Genomic DNA, 12,769 nt, shown 5'->3' on the forward strand with positions numbered 1-12,769 from the left:
GAAAAGACTAAGCACTGACTGTTGAAGCAAAAATACTTTTAAACCCTTGCCACCAGACCTCAAAAATTTTACTGTCAAACCCCTACAGTACTTCTGGCTGGATAAAGTATCAAGGAGAAGTGACTGTGACTTTGGCCGCACAGAAGATGCAGAAACAAAAGTTGATACAATGGAAGTATGGAGATGATGCATCCATAGACAATCACTAGCTGCTCTTACTACAGAACGTGAATGCCCTTGTTGCTGAGTAAGACTTCTTATCTTGTCACTATCTTCTGTGTTATCCTCCTTCCAATTTTACACAGACATTCAGCAAAATAAAGGCGATCAAAAGTATTAAATTAATGCACCTAAGCTGAAGTACTTTCAACTGCCATATTAATGTTTCTTTGAAAGATAAAGTGCCCTTGGTTCCCTGTAGCCTCTGATAGTATATTGTGTCTGGTTGGGATGGGGTTAATTTTCTTCACAGCAGCCCAGATGGTGGTGTGTTTTAGATCTGTGACCAAAGCAGTGTTGATAACACACCAGTGTTTTAGCTATTGCTGAGCAGTGCTTGCACAGCATCAAGGCCTTCTCTGTTTCTCACTCGGCCCCCGCAGCGAGTAGGCTGACACGAGCTGACCAAAGAGATATTGCACACCATATAACATCATGCGCAGCAATAAAACTGGGGGGGGGGGGGGGGGGGGGGAGTGTTTACAAAGTTGCCATTGCTTGCAGACTGGCTGGGCATCAATCTGCTGGTGGGAGGTGGTGAGTGAGCGCCTTTCCATCACTTGTTTCTTTTTCTTTCTTATGTTTCTTTCCTTGACTTACAAAACTGTCTTTATTTTGACCCATGCGTTTTTCTCGCTTTTGCCCTTTAAATTCTCTCCCCCGTCCCACTTTGGAGGGAGTAAGCAAGCAGCTGGGTGGGTGTTCAGCTGCCGGCCAGGGTCAACCCACCACCCATAGGAAAGCTCTGAGGAAAGAATGAGAAGGAAGTGGGATGCATCTTACTAGGCTAATTGCTTTGCCATGGCTCTCATCTTCTACTCCGTATGTGGAAACTACCAAATCCCTATTGTTAGGACTGGGTGGAAGAAGTCACAGTTCATTTTCTCTTTCCCATCTACTGGTGTCAGCAAGAAGGCAGTATGGATCTCGGAAGGATTAACAAACTGGTAACAGTTCGTGTTGTGTGAACCAACCAAACAAAATGTGCTGCTTCTTCCAACCTCTAATGCAAGCATAGGCAACCTATAGATCTTAAACCACATGAAGCCTGTGTGTGGCTTCTGCAAGAGCTACACCATATGACAGATAGCAGGCAGTGCAAGTACAGAAGTTCCTGCATGTTCTGTATGTCCAGCTGTCACAAAAAGCAAACTGAAGCTGCTGAAGCCAAAATCAGCCTGTCACCTTGGACCCAGCTCTACTCTCCAGCAGAATGCTTACCAACAGCCTATAATGTCATTTTGCAGAGTTTGCCCCCTCCTTAGCGTGATGAGATGTCACATGGACTTGAGCTTTCAGCTGTAATCTTCCTCAATCTGAAACTGTGGTGTTTGACTCTGCAGAGGCACAGTCCGATACCATGACAGCCAAACCAAAATCTTCCTGACTGAAGTTTTCTTACCGTTGGGTAAACCTGTGGCAAAAAAGGCTCCTCCACTAACCCTGTGACTTCTGAGGACCTGTCGGAATTTGGGTTCTACAGGTGCGTGAGCTTCTCAGGACTGTCTGAAAGCAAAAAACATGGAAAGGGGTTTTTTTTGTTCTTTATCTCACAGTAAGGAGACTTAAATTTTAGGGAGTAAAATTCATACACTTTTTAAATCAAACGGAGCTTCAATAGTAACTTAATGGAGCCATGTTTACCCCAGAGTCTGTTCCAAACTTCATTGTTACCACTGGAAAAACTACATTGTATGTGTTTCAGTTCTTGTGTCTATAGGAACAGTAATATTTAGACGTCCTTAATAGGACTATCTCAAATCTAATTGGTAACTTTGGGTACTCTGAGTATTAACTATTATTTTATTGTTATTACTTTGTTATTGAAAAATGATAGTTGCTAGTGCAAACAAAACTTTCTTCATATAACCTACTGAGTCCATCACTTGCAATGGATTCTTTGGTGTAAGACAAAACACAAGGAGCTGTAACTTTAGCATGCTTGTTATAGAAGCAAGCATGCTTGAAATAGAAATAATTGGGATATCAATGGTAACAGAAACAATAGCAGTAGACTAGCATCAGATTACCAAATTGTTCTCAGTAGTGAAATCCTGAACACTGTATGTAGTGAACTGGATGCTTACAGAACAGAGGATAAGCCAATATAAAAAAAAAATTGTTTAAATGGTGACCGTTGTGCTGATTACACTAAAAATCCATTTTGGGTGCCGAGCTCACTTCAGTCTGCTTAATTTTGATGTGTTGCTTTTGACTCAAGTCATTCCCAGGTAGAGATCAAGTTGTGCTGTTAAGGAGTGGCAGAAATGAAACCCTGGCTTCTTTAGATCTGCGTCCCATTCTTCATCCTTTCCCAGTGTCCACAGCTCTGGCTCCCTGCCCATCATCAATCTTCCCTTCCCCCAGCGCCCACAGCTCCCTCCTCCTGCCTCCCAGCTACCAGCTGGGTGAGAACCAAGGGGATGTGGCTGCTTGTGAGCTAGGCATGTGCTGGCTGCCAGCAAACTAAACATAATAAATAACCTTTGAGCTCGGGCAACAGCCTTTTAGTCACGGTAATAATTTGAAGGAACTAGTCTTTCCTTTACTGAGCTGTTACGTTTCATGAAACTTGCAGGAATTTCATAGCCTGAAGTTTTCTATTTCTGCATCAAATGTAACTGAAATGAACTCATAGGTTCGAAAGTTATGAGAGAGGGTCTGACAAGATGAGTAGGCAAACAGCGCACCACCTAAGCCCTGCTTCCTGAGGCTTACAATCACAGAGAAATACCCTTTGATGATATAATAGATACAATTCCCAGTAGTTTATAAATAAAGTTTGAGGATGGAAAGTCTGGGCAATATGCAAAATATTGGTCTCCGGAGTTTCCATACCATTTACAACATTCAAGGGAAATCTCCAAAGCATCACGGCAGGAAAATCTGCAGTTGTTTTGATTTATTGGGATTAATACAGAAACTAGTAGATACCAGGTTCTCATTTCAGGAGCCAGAACATGAGTCTTTGTTAAATGTCTCTGCTGCAGCAGCTAGGCATAATTTCCCAAACATATAAAATTGTAGTTCGTTATCAGAACCTGTGGGGGGTTATTTGTAAATTAACAATTCATATGTCATACTATACAACCCTACTGAATGAAAGATTTTCACTGCCTTTAGGACTTCCTGCATATGAAAGATCTACGTGAACACCCACAGCTGAGAATCATATGCTGTGTATGTATGAGTGTATTTTCTGCCTTTATTAAGTGCATTCTTTTTTCACATTTCCAACATCCTAGACACTATCCGACTTAAATTCAGATACAAAAAGAACTGGTTTTGGCACAGTGCAAGTAACTTGATACCTGTTGTAAAGTCTGATAAAATTGCATGCTTTCTTTTGTGTGTAATCTCTTTTCCTTGATATCACTTAAATATTGATACCACATGTCATCCTTATCCCTCACAGAAAACATTGAAAGGGGGAGGTGTGGAAAGCCAAACATCAAATTCACCTTGATAAGACTTTGATGGAAAGAAGACAAAGACAAGCTGAACTCAGTGGCATTACAAATTGATTTATTTCTGTCTATCAATAATTCAGATTTCATTGAAGGTATGTCAGGTCACTGAAATGGTAAAAAAAACCATCTAGTGTCAAAAAGATGTTTAAGAAGAACTTAATGCCTGAAAGCAATCTGGTGGTCATACCAATTCTGGATGAACTGAAAATGGAGGAATAAATTTGGCAAATTACTGATGAGCAAACAACGTGCAGCGATTATAGCTCATATTGGTCAGGCAGCAGGGTACGTAATACACTTTCACAGAGAAAGGAGGTAGTAGAGAAGTTCTGCACATCTCTATGAGAAACAATATTGAAAATAAAAGATGGAGGAAAGCCCCAGAATAGGGGGAATTTGATTTCCCAGCTCAATCTGGTCACGCATAAAAAGCAGATCGAAATGCTGTGCCATGACCACTGCAGAGCTTTCAGCAGGCCAAATGCCGTAAAATCCCCCTCAGGAGCTCTTTCCTACATACAGAAGCTATATGGACTTAATTCAAGCGATATTAACTAAACAAGTTCAATTTTTGTGTGTGGTTTCTCTTATATTGACTTAAAACTATTTTTATCTGTTTGGTTTATGACTATACATTTAGACCATAAGCACGAATTTTGCAAACAGTTGCTCCAGAGTTGTTACTCCTCCCCAGCCCTTCATCGCTCACCTTTTACAAAAGGCCATTTCCACCCACAGCTCTGCCAGCCTGCTCCAGAATGGGTCCCTCGGTGCCAACGAGGCTGGTGAACAACCGCCAGTGAAGCGTCCAAGGGGAGAAGCCAAGGAGCACCTACACAACAGATGTGGGTGCAGTAACCTGCTGCTGGATGGTGACAGGCAACGAGACGTTGTATCTTCATCTGTTCCAGCTACGTTGGGAAGGAAATGGCAGTCTCGTGCCCTGCTGACGGCTAAACCAGTACAAACAGATCTAAACCATGCTAAAACCTTCCCTGCGCACAGCCTTTTGTGCTGTACTTGCTATATTGATTTGGAAATCAATACCGCAAACCTGGTAACCCCCTTGCGCAAACATATTTATAGCATTCTAAAGTTTTTTTTTTCCCTGATGTGATATTCCTATTGATTTATCTCTAATACAATAAATTATTTTATCATAATCTACAGCAGGAAGTTGTGTTGCATCCTGAGCCAATATATAAGCACAAAAGAAGATAAGTATCTTATCTTTCTCTACGTCTTTTCTTTATCATCTCACAAGACCATTTTAATTTAATCTTATCTAATTATACTGTAATGTAAAATAGTGCAGTTTTTAAGTAGTTCTAGGAGGCTTTTATTAGCCTAATGCAGCAAAAGGAACACCAAATAACTACTGAGCAGGGCCAAATGAAGCTGCAACATAGCTGGGAGGGACGGGCTGTAAGTTATTGTGTTGTTCCCATGCTATGTGGCATGGAGTGTGCCACACTGAGGGGTACGAATAGCCCCCGACTGTAGCCAGGTCTCCTGAATGCCCTTTTGTGGCATTTGAAAGGATACAACTTGAAACCAAGTAAACAGCAGAATAAATGGATAACTTCTGATATTAAAATCCTTCAGTCCCAACATTGTATTTATTACACAATATATTTCTAAATGATGCTCCTTATTTAAAAAAAAATCTTCCTTGAGAAACCTACCCAGAATTCATTACTATATGCAAATATATATTGAATGCATAAATATATAACATAAAATTATCTTCTTCTAACCATAAGATTGCATTAACAGGGATAAGGTCGCTTCCTGCTTTGATTCTTCTATCTGTACATTTGCTTTGTGGGCGTGCTTTATAGCAGTATTACATGTTACCAGTTTTATAACTGGTGAGTTATTGCCCCAAGTGTAACCTCCAGGTGCAGTTTAGCACCATGCCTTCTGTGTGTTTATGTACCATCATAAGGCTCTGCTCTTCTCTTCCCTTTCAGTTTGCCTAAATCACGAAGTCCTCAGAACTTGCTGTCCTGCGGAGTGGAGTGAGCTGTAAAGCTATATACATGCACAACAGACCTGGAGAACCAATACTTGCAGGCAAGTAATGCATATTCAAGTACTTGCCAGTGCCTATGGGCACATGGTGGGCAAGTAATCCCATACTGTGGCTGTCAGCCACCCAAGTCCCTAATAGGGTAAGAACTGAACGACAGCCTTCCCAAAGGCAGCATCAGAGTTAGAGACTTCAGAAGTGGCTTAATACTTGGTAGAAGCTCCACCTAAGCATTCTACTCATCTTAGGAACGCAAATATTTTGCAGCACTCTGATTCTGGTAGGAGCTTCCTTCTTTGTAATCTTGTAACAAATCCAAATCCAATCATTTTATCCTGTGGGACAATTTCTGCATGAAAGCAGCAAACTCAGATATCTTTCTTAGTCAGAGGATTTGAGGCTTAAGTCATTCTGAAAGCTCCATTGTAATTAATATAAAAAAAGAAAGAGCCTGCTAATATAAAAAATAGCAAGCTCAGGATATGCAGGCAAGAAGCTTAATTTCTTGATTTAAATAATTTAGATACAGCATTAAAAAAAATTTAGACAAGACGTAAGAAAGATTGTACATTAAGACATGAATCTATCTACTTTTTCGAGCCAAGGTTCAGTTTACCAGAATAAAAACATTTTGACAGACAGTTACCAAAAAGAGGTGGCAGGAGCTGATATCCTTTTAATAATGGTATATTGTGTAAGGGTATCCCAGAGTAGAGGCAAATTCTGGGACTGCACTCTGACAGCCATAATAATTATTTAATCCTGCTGGAGTTAATGGGTTTACTGCTACCCTTCCCTGTTTTTCCTGTAGAATAACCTTGCATAACAGAGTTTAATGGAAAACATACATGTCTTCCCAGCTCAGGAATCAGAAACTCATGAGAAGGACCCTGAAGACAAACTAGCCCTGAAACAAAAAACAGTGCTTCCTGCTAGAAGTCAGGACACAAAGAAAACTTGACCTACGCCCTGTCACGGAAAAGGTTCGACAAGACATGACTCCATACCATTCAGCAGCTCAAAACAACTGGACCATTTGGTACTCTGGGTGGATAGGCTGCAGTAAATCCCACTGTCGCTGCGCTCCCTTGCATAGTAGAGGCCACCTTGCACCATCATCCTTGTTGATAGAAAATAAGGGAGTGGTATATCCCTTTTTTTCAAAACAGATGATCTCAACTCCTGGCACAGAGCATTTGATGTGCATTTCTCACTACCCTGAGTTCAAGTGGATTAACGTGTGGCTGTGCCGTACCAGGGATCACAAACTGTGAGCCTTCACATTATCTCAGTGAGATGCCTATCTGCTACGGCTACTGCATTTATGCAGAAAATGAGGGAATGCTCAGCAGCTGGTCCAAGGTGTGTCCCTGACAGACATAAATACCTTGTAGCCACACATACTGTGTTAAATCAGTACAGGGAGTGACATGCCCCAGAAGAGCTAAACAAACCCAATGCTCAGAGTATCAAATTTGAGCACAAGCTTTGCCATTCCTTGAAAGAGTCCCATTGGAGGTAGGGTTTGACAGAAAGATAATCTGTCTTTTAACTGACAGACTTAAGGTGTTGTATGAGAGCCAGTTGTGATTTCCAGAAATTTAGCATGAAATCCAGAGAATAAGGAATTTGTTGTCTCTATTGATTTTTGAACCAATGTAGCACCTAAGCTGTGTGTAGACATATTTTTAGAATGGTTTCAACCTTTGCATAGTCCCCCTATTATCAGTTGCAATTACATGGCAAAATTAACCACTTTAGTCTCATACTAAGAATGCTACTTTTGTTATGTTTATTACACTATCCTATATACTGATAATAATCATACCTACTCTTGCTTTTTTTGTACTGGTGTTTTCCCTTAAATGTACTTGTGTCATTTAAAAAAATCAATAGCTGTATTATCTTCAGATTGCCTAACCTATTGTGGCACTGTAAGAAACTAGGTGTTGGAAATAAAATGTTAAGCCACCCAGAGCCACTGCAGTTAATCAAATTTAACACCTGACTAAACTGGGCTCACCCAGATCTTTTGGTAGGATTGGGAATAAACAATCCTGCTCAAGTAATTCTGTTGTATTACATGAGAGCCCATTAATAGCTACAGTTTCTATTAAAGCTGGATGTAATTCTAGAAGCCAAAGGCCCTGTTCAAGTTTAGGAATAGTTTGTACCTCTCATTTCTCTGGTACAGCAGGTCTTGGAAGGGCCTACTGTTTACTTTTCTGTGACCTACAGACAGATTGTTGATCATAAATCTATTTGCTTTTAATTAATATATCATCGTGAGAAGCATATGAGAGGAGATTGCAGAGAGTATGCTCTGATGGTCAACCTCCATAGTGATGCCATAGCACTGAGTTGCTTTTTATTTATTCTCTTGAACCTGTAATGAGAATGTACATACTCTACTACAAGTAAAGTGTTAACTTTTGTCATAGTTATCCATATTTCCACCACCAAACTGATGTGAAAACTCAGCTTTTGTGTTGCCTGAATAACATAATCCCCCCAAACTACTCACACTTGAAATGGAACAAAAACCCTCACCTCTGAAGAGCAAGCAGAGAGCAGAGTGTTAAGGCAGGGCAGGCATCAGTGTGGAGAGCCAGGTGTTCTTTGAAACAGAGTGGGATTAGAGACAGATTCCCAGAGTCAAGATGAGTACAGCAAGGAAAGGGGACAGGAGCTCAAGGATGTCCTACTGCATTTTACTTTAAAAGGTATGCTTTTTTCTTTGTGTCAATGCTTGAACTTGATGTTTCTCTCTTAAAAGGAACAGCCTTTTCTTGTCTTCTGTGGCTTAGCATAACAAAGGAACAGGCTTTCAATGGTAGCTTGCTTTTCTTTGGCTTTCAGACAAGGGAAAAATTCTGATTTCCTCAGAATATATATTTTACCCATAGAAAAATGGTCTTTTTATCTTCCTGGATCCTTTTTGATCCCTCCACATAATTTTCTTAAGTTCCCATGCTTTTTTTACCTTCACTCTGTGAAGATATGCCCTTGGATCTTCCCAGCACATATGGTTGGGAACCTGCAACTGTGTGTACCTGGGCCTTTGTCACTGCTGGGGACATTATGGTGGTCACAACCACTGCTTCCTGTACGAAGTTTTACACTGACTACACTGTTCCAGTGCTCATACTTTTAAGATCCCCTCTATCAGTTCCCCCTTTCATAGGACTCACGGGTAATCCCCAGCAATTTAGCATCCCTGCAGCAATGCCTTTGCAAGCTGTCTGGAACAAGACAGACCTTCCTGCAGGGAAAGAGTCTCAGGAATTTCCAAATTCCTTCTCCTTCCTGTTACTGAGCAAATCTAACAACCTCTCCTTTGACAGAGGGTCCTAAAAAAACACAGCCTCCGTAATTGCTGAAGGACAGATGCAGATTACAGGGGAAAACGGGTCAAACAAGGGATAATACACTTCCAGAGCCTCTTTATTCCACAGAGAATGCTGACCAGGACCATACACAGTAGATGGACAACATCCTGGGGAGATCACAGGAAAAATCCTGTTGCTGAGAAACAATATGCTTCAAGAAAAACAGAAAGGCAGATAGGTGCATCTGTTATCAATCAGCTCCTTAGACAACAAGTTTAGGAGTCGTGGAGCAAAAGCAACAAGCCTTCCCTGAGGCTCAAATTCCTCCTTGGAATTTCTCAAACGTCCATGGCTGCAGAGCTGTAATTCCTGGTCCGCTCTGTGAACAGCAGCTATTGCCAACCTCTTTACCAGCCGGGAAACCAGCAAAACTGTGACTACCTGTACAGAAACCATACTGGCTTAGCAGTACATGAACAGGTTTAGCCCATTAATCAGTCTAACAAAACAACAAAGCGTTGATCGATTCCTGATCACGTACATACTCGGGCATTGACTTTTGTTTGTTTGCTTTCAATAAGCATATTTAAATTACAAAATTAACTTCCTGCAAAGTCGTCTATAGTACCAATTCAGCTTTTCTCCCTGAGAATGTAAAACTGCAGAGTACATTACCACTACACTGACTGCTTATATACTAATGTTAAAAGCAATCAAACCCCAGCAGTTTCCTTATCATAAGAATGGGTTTGCTTTGCAATGACAATGCTGACTGAATAGCAATAGTTTCTGTAAAAATATTTGTATTTAAAGCTTAAGCACATGTCCTTGTCCAACACCCTAGTCCTTAGGGCCCTCAGTTCTGGCTCCCCGCTCCCTCCTCATTCCTAGCTGCCCCAGGTATCCATGCACCTCGTCCCTAACTCCAGGCAGCCCAATCTGCCTTGTCCTCTTTACTCATCCTTCTGGACTTACTGCAGGCAACGTGGTTCTCGCCGCTCTGGCCCCCTGCTCCCCTGGCAGTTCTTGTAAGGACAGCGGGGCCTGAAGTGATGAACTCGTGGGAGGGGGGAGAGAAGGGGAGGGAACCTCAGGGAGAATGTTCTGGCCATATAGAGAGTGCATCCACATCAGTATTTTGGTTTGGAAGATCTTTTGTTCTGCAGATCCATTCCAGAGGTGTGCATTGTGATTGTGTGTGGCAGCAAGAGGAGGACCCTCCAGAGGTACCCTGCATCCGTGCCGGATGTTCGCTTTGCTTCCAAAGGGTGTTCTTGTACTCCTGGATATTTTGAAACCCTCCCTCAGCCTCTGGGCTCTGACCTCAAACCGAGGAGAATTCAGTAATCAATGTAGTTAATTTGAAACTGATTATTGTTTCTAAGGTCCATAATGGGAAAACTGACTATCAGCGAACAGCCCTCCTGAGCACAAAACTCTACAGGGATCTAATGGTTCCCTTAACCACACAATGCCGTAGTAACTGACAGGATGTTTGCCGCCTCAACCTGCCAATCTACTGCCGTGCTTTCCCTATTGCTTAAAGCAGGCCTCACAAAACCTGAACTAAAAGTATGTAACAGTTACACCAGCATGCATATGTCACTCAGACTAGGCTTAATAGGATGTGTCACTTGTCAATTTTAAGTAAGTCATCCAAATTTACCATGCATTTGCTGAGACAAGTGTTGAATCTCTTCTTTTTGGTTTCTGCATTTGGGAAGCAAAGGCTAAGTTTCACTATCCACGCTTCAATAAAAAACAGTCAAAGAAAAATGTTTCTTGTAAGTACTGCGTATCTTCCTTGATCAGCCAAGGTTTACATCATGGACAAATATGCCCATTTGTATTCAGAGGATGCAGACTCAGGATGCGTCCAACCTATTTCCCTACCACAACCTCGTCATCCCCCGCTTCAGATCCCTCTGTTCCCCAGGCACCACCCTGATTCATAATCTCAGGAAAGTAAGAGAGGCTTGATGATCTTGCAGACCTGCATGACAACTGTTTTCACTGTGGATTTTCCAACCCAATTGATTGCCCACTATCTGGTAAGCAGGCTAGCGTTGCTAACTTCTACAGCATGACTGTCGTTTGCTTATCTGTCATCAGAGTGTGGCTCTCGCTCTGGTGTCTCTTTGATGAAGGCCAGGGCCAGTACCTCTTCAGCATACAATTTCATTTATGTGGCTTTCTTCACTCTGAATTTCTTCCTCCACTGCTAGTCACCCAAAACCTGCAACGCAAAATTTCACATTCTGGTGTGGTTTTTTAGGCCCAGAAACATTAGTCCATAGTGCGAAGTTATTTTTTCCTCCTCCCCAAAATTTCATCATTCTTGTCCCATCACTAATCACCATTTTAGAAGGACTTGCTTCAGTTCCATATATATGAAAGATATGCAAACCAGAACTGTAAGGTACATAACCTTTTACAGATCTCATGCTGATGGCAGAGAGAAAAGAGCAAAGTATGGATTTTTGTTTAAAAAAAAAGAAAACCTGTATTTTAGAAAACACTGTGCAATGGAGAATTGTGGGAAACTGATTCTAATACCTTGACACTGGAAAAATCCTGCACCGAGGAGTGCAGTGCAAGCTAGCACAGGGAGACCTCCTCACATTTTGGTGTGGCTCCACCCAATACAGCCACACTGGGTGAAACTGGGTTGTGTCAGGCTGTATGACTGTACTCCGATGTTGCCGTGTCAGCTGTTGTAGGCTGACAGCATACTTTCTCGTGTAGTCATATCTTTAACCCTTGGGATTGTCAGTTAACTCTGCTTTAACTTGCAGTCTAGAGAACTAGCTCAGATGCAGACATCAGTACTGCAGACATCTAAAGTTAAATAATACAAATTCCAGTGGTAATGCTGTAAAGATGGAAGACAAATGCTCTCAGATCAATGTTCAGCAGGGCTCTTTGTTGCTATTCTTTAAAAATTTTCTAAGAAAATTACTAATACTTTCTCTCCAGTAAAAACACATCAATCTTTCAATCCATGAAACAGAAAGGCATGCTTTTATGCAGCCATTTCATGCAGCATTCATGCAAAATTCTTAGCAGTTTAAAGAAATTATATTAATAAAATAAACTATTCCATAGATTATGATTTATTATAACATAGTTTGTAGTGTTCCTGAAAATGTGTAATAAAACTGTTGCTGTTGCTGCACAGGCAGTTCAGTTCTCGGCTCACTCTTCCCCAGACTGGCCATACAGTTTTACTGTCACCCTTATGCTACTCTCCCAGTAGAACAAGTAGACCCTTTGGTGTGCCTAGAAAATTTAATGAATCCTTGTCTAAAATAGGTCGGGTGATTCATGCCCTAAACCTACCTGTTCTTCCACGTTGACCATCAAGGGAAGCCCTGGGTGACACATCTTACTTATCAACATCTGCATTGCACATGGAAAAGTTAAATGAGATTAATTTCTCTGGTGGTGTCTGTAATTGCTTCAGACATTTCATAGCAAAAATGAAACACATGACACCTTCCAAAGAGCTGAAATACATGGTTTTTGAAAGCTGAGAAAGGACTTGAAAGTTCTTTGACCAAAGGAAAATATCGATCAGCCTTTTCACGAATCTTTTTGCCATGGAGCCATTAACGTCTTAGAACTAGCCACAAAGTAAATGCGCACAAACACAGTTGAGAAGAACACGCCATCAGGGAAAGGTGCAGGGATCTGGAGCAGATAATCTGAGGCAGAGGAAA

At 41.4% G+C, this 12,769-nt stretch overlaps 1 long non-coding RNA gene across 1 annotated transcript; it reads left to right on the top strand.

Annotated features, from left to right (window-relative positions):
• Window positions 1-6,581: 6,581 nt before the first annotated feature.
• Window positions 6,582-7,696, top strand: LOC128139200 (uncharacterized). Its single transcript, XR_008234275.1, has 2 exons — window positions 6,582-6,783; window positions 6,891-7,696. It is a non-coding gene; the product is annotated as an uncharacterized LOC128139200 (long non-coding RNA).
• Window positions 7,697-12,769: the final 5,073 nt, after the last annotated feature.

This window comes from Harpia harpyja, chromosome 3 (assembly GCF_026419915.1).
Source record: "Harpia harpyja isolate bHarHar1 chromosome 3, bHarHar1 primary haplotype, whole genome shotgun sequence".
Lineage (NCBI taxonomy): Eukaryota > Metazoa > Chordata > Aves > Accipitriformes > Accipitridae > Harpia > Harpia harpyja.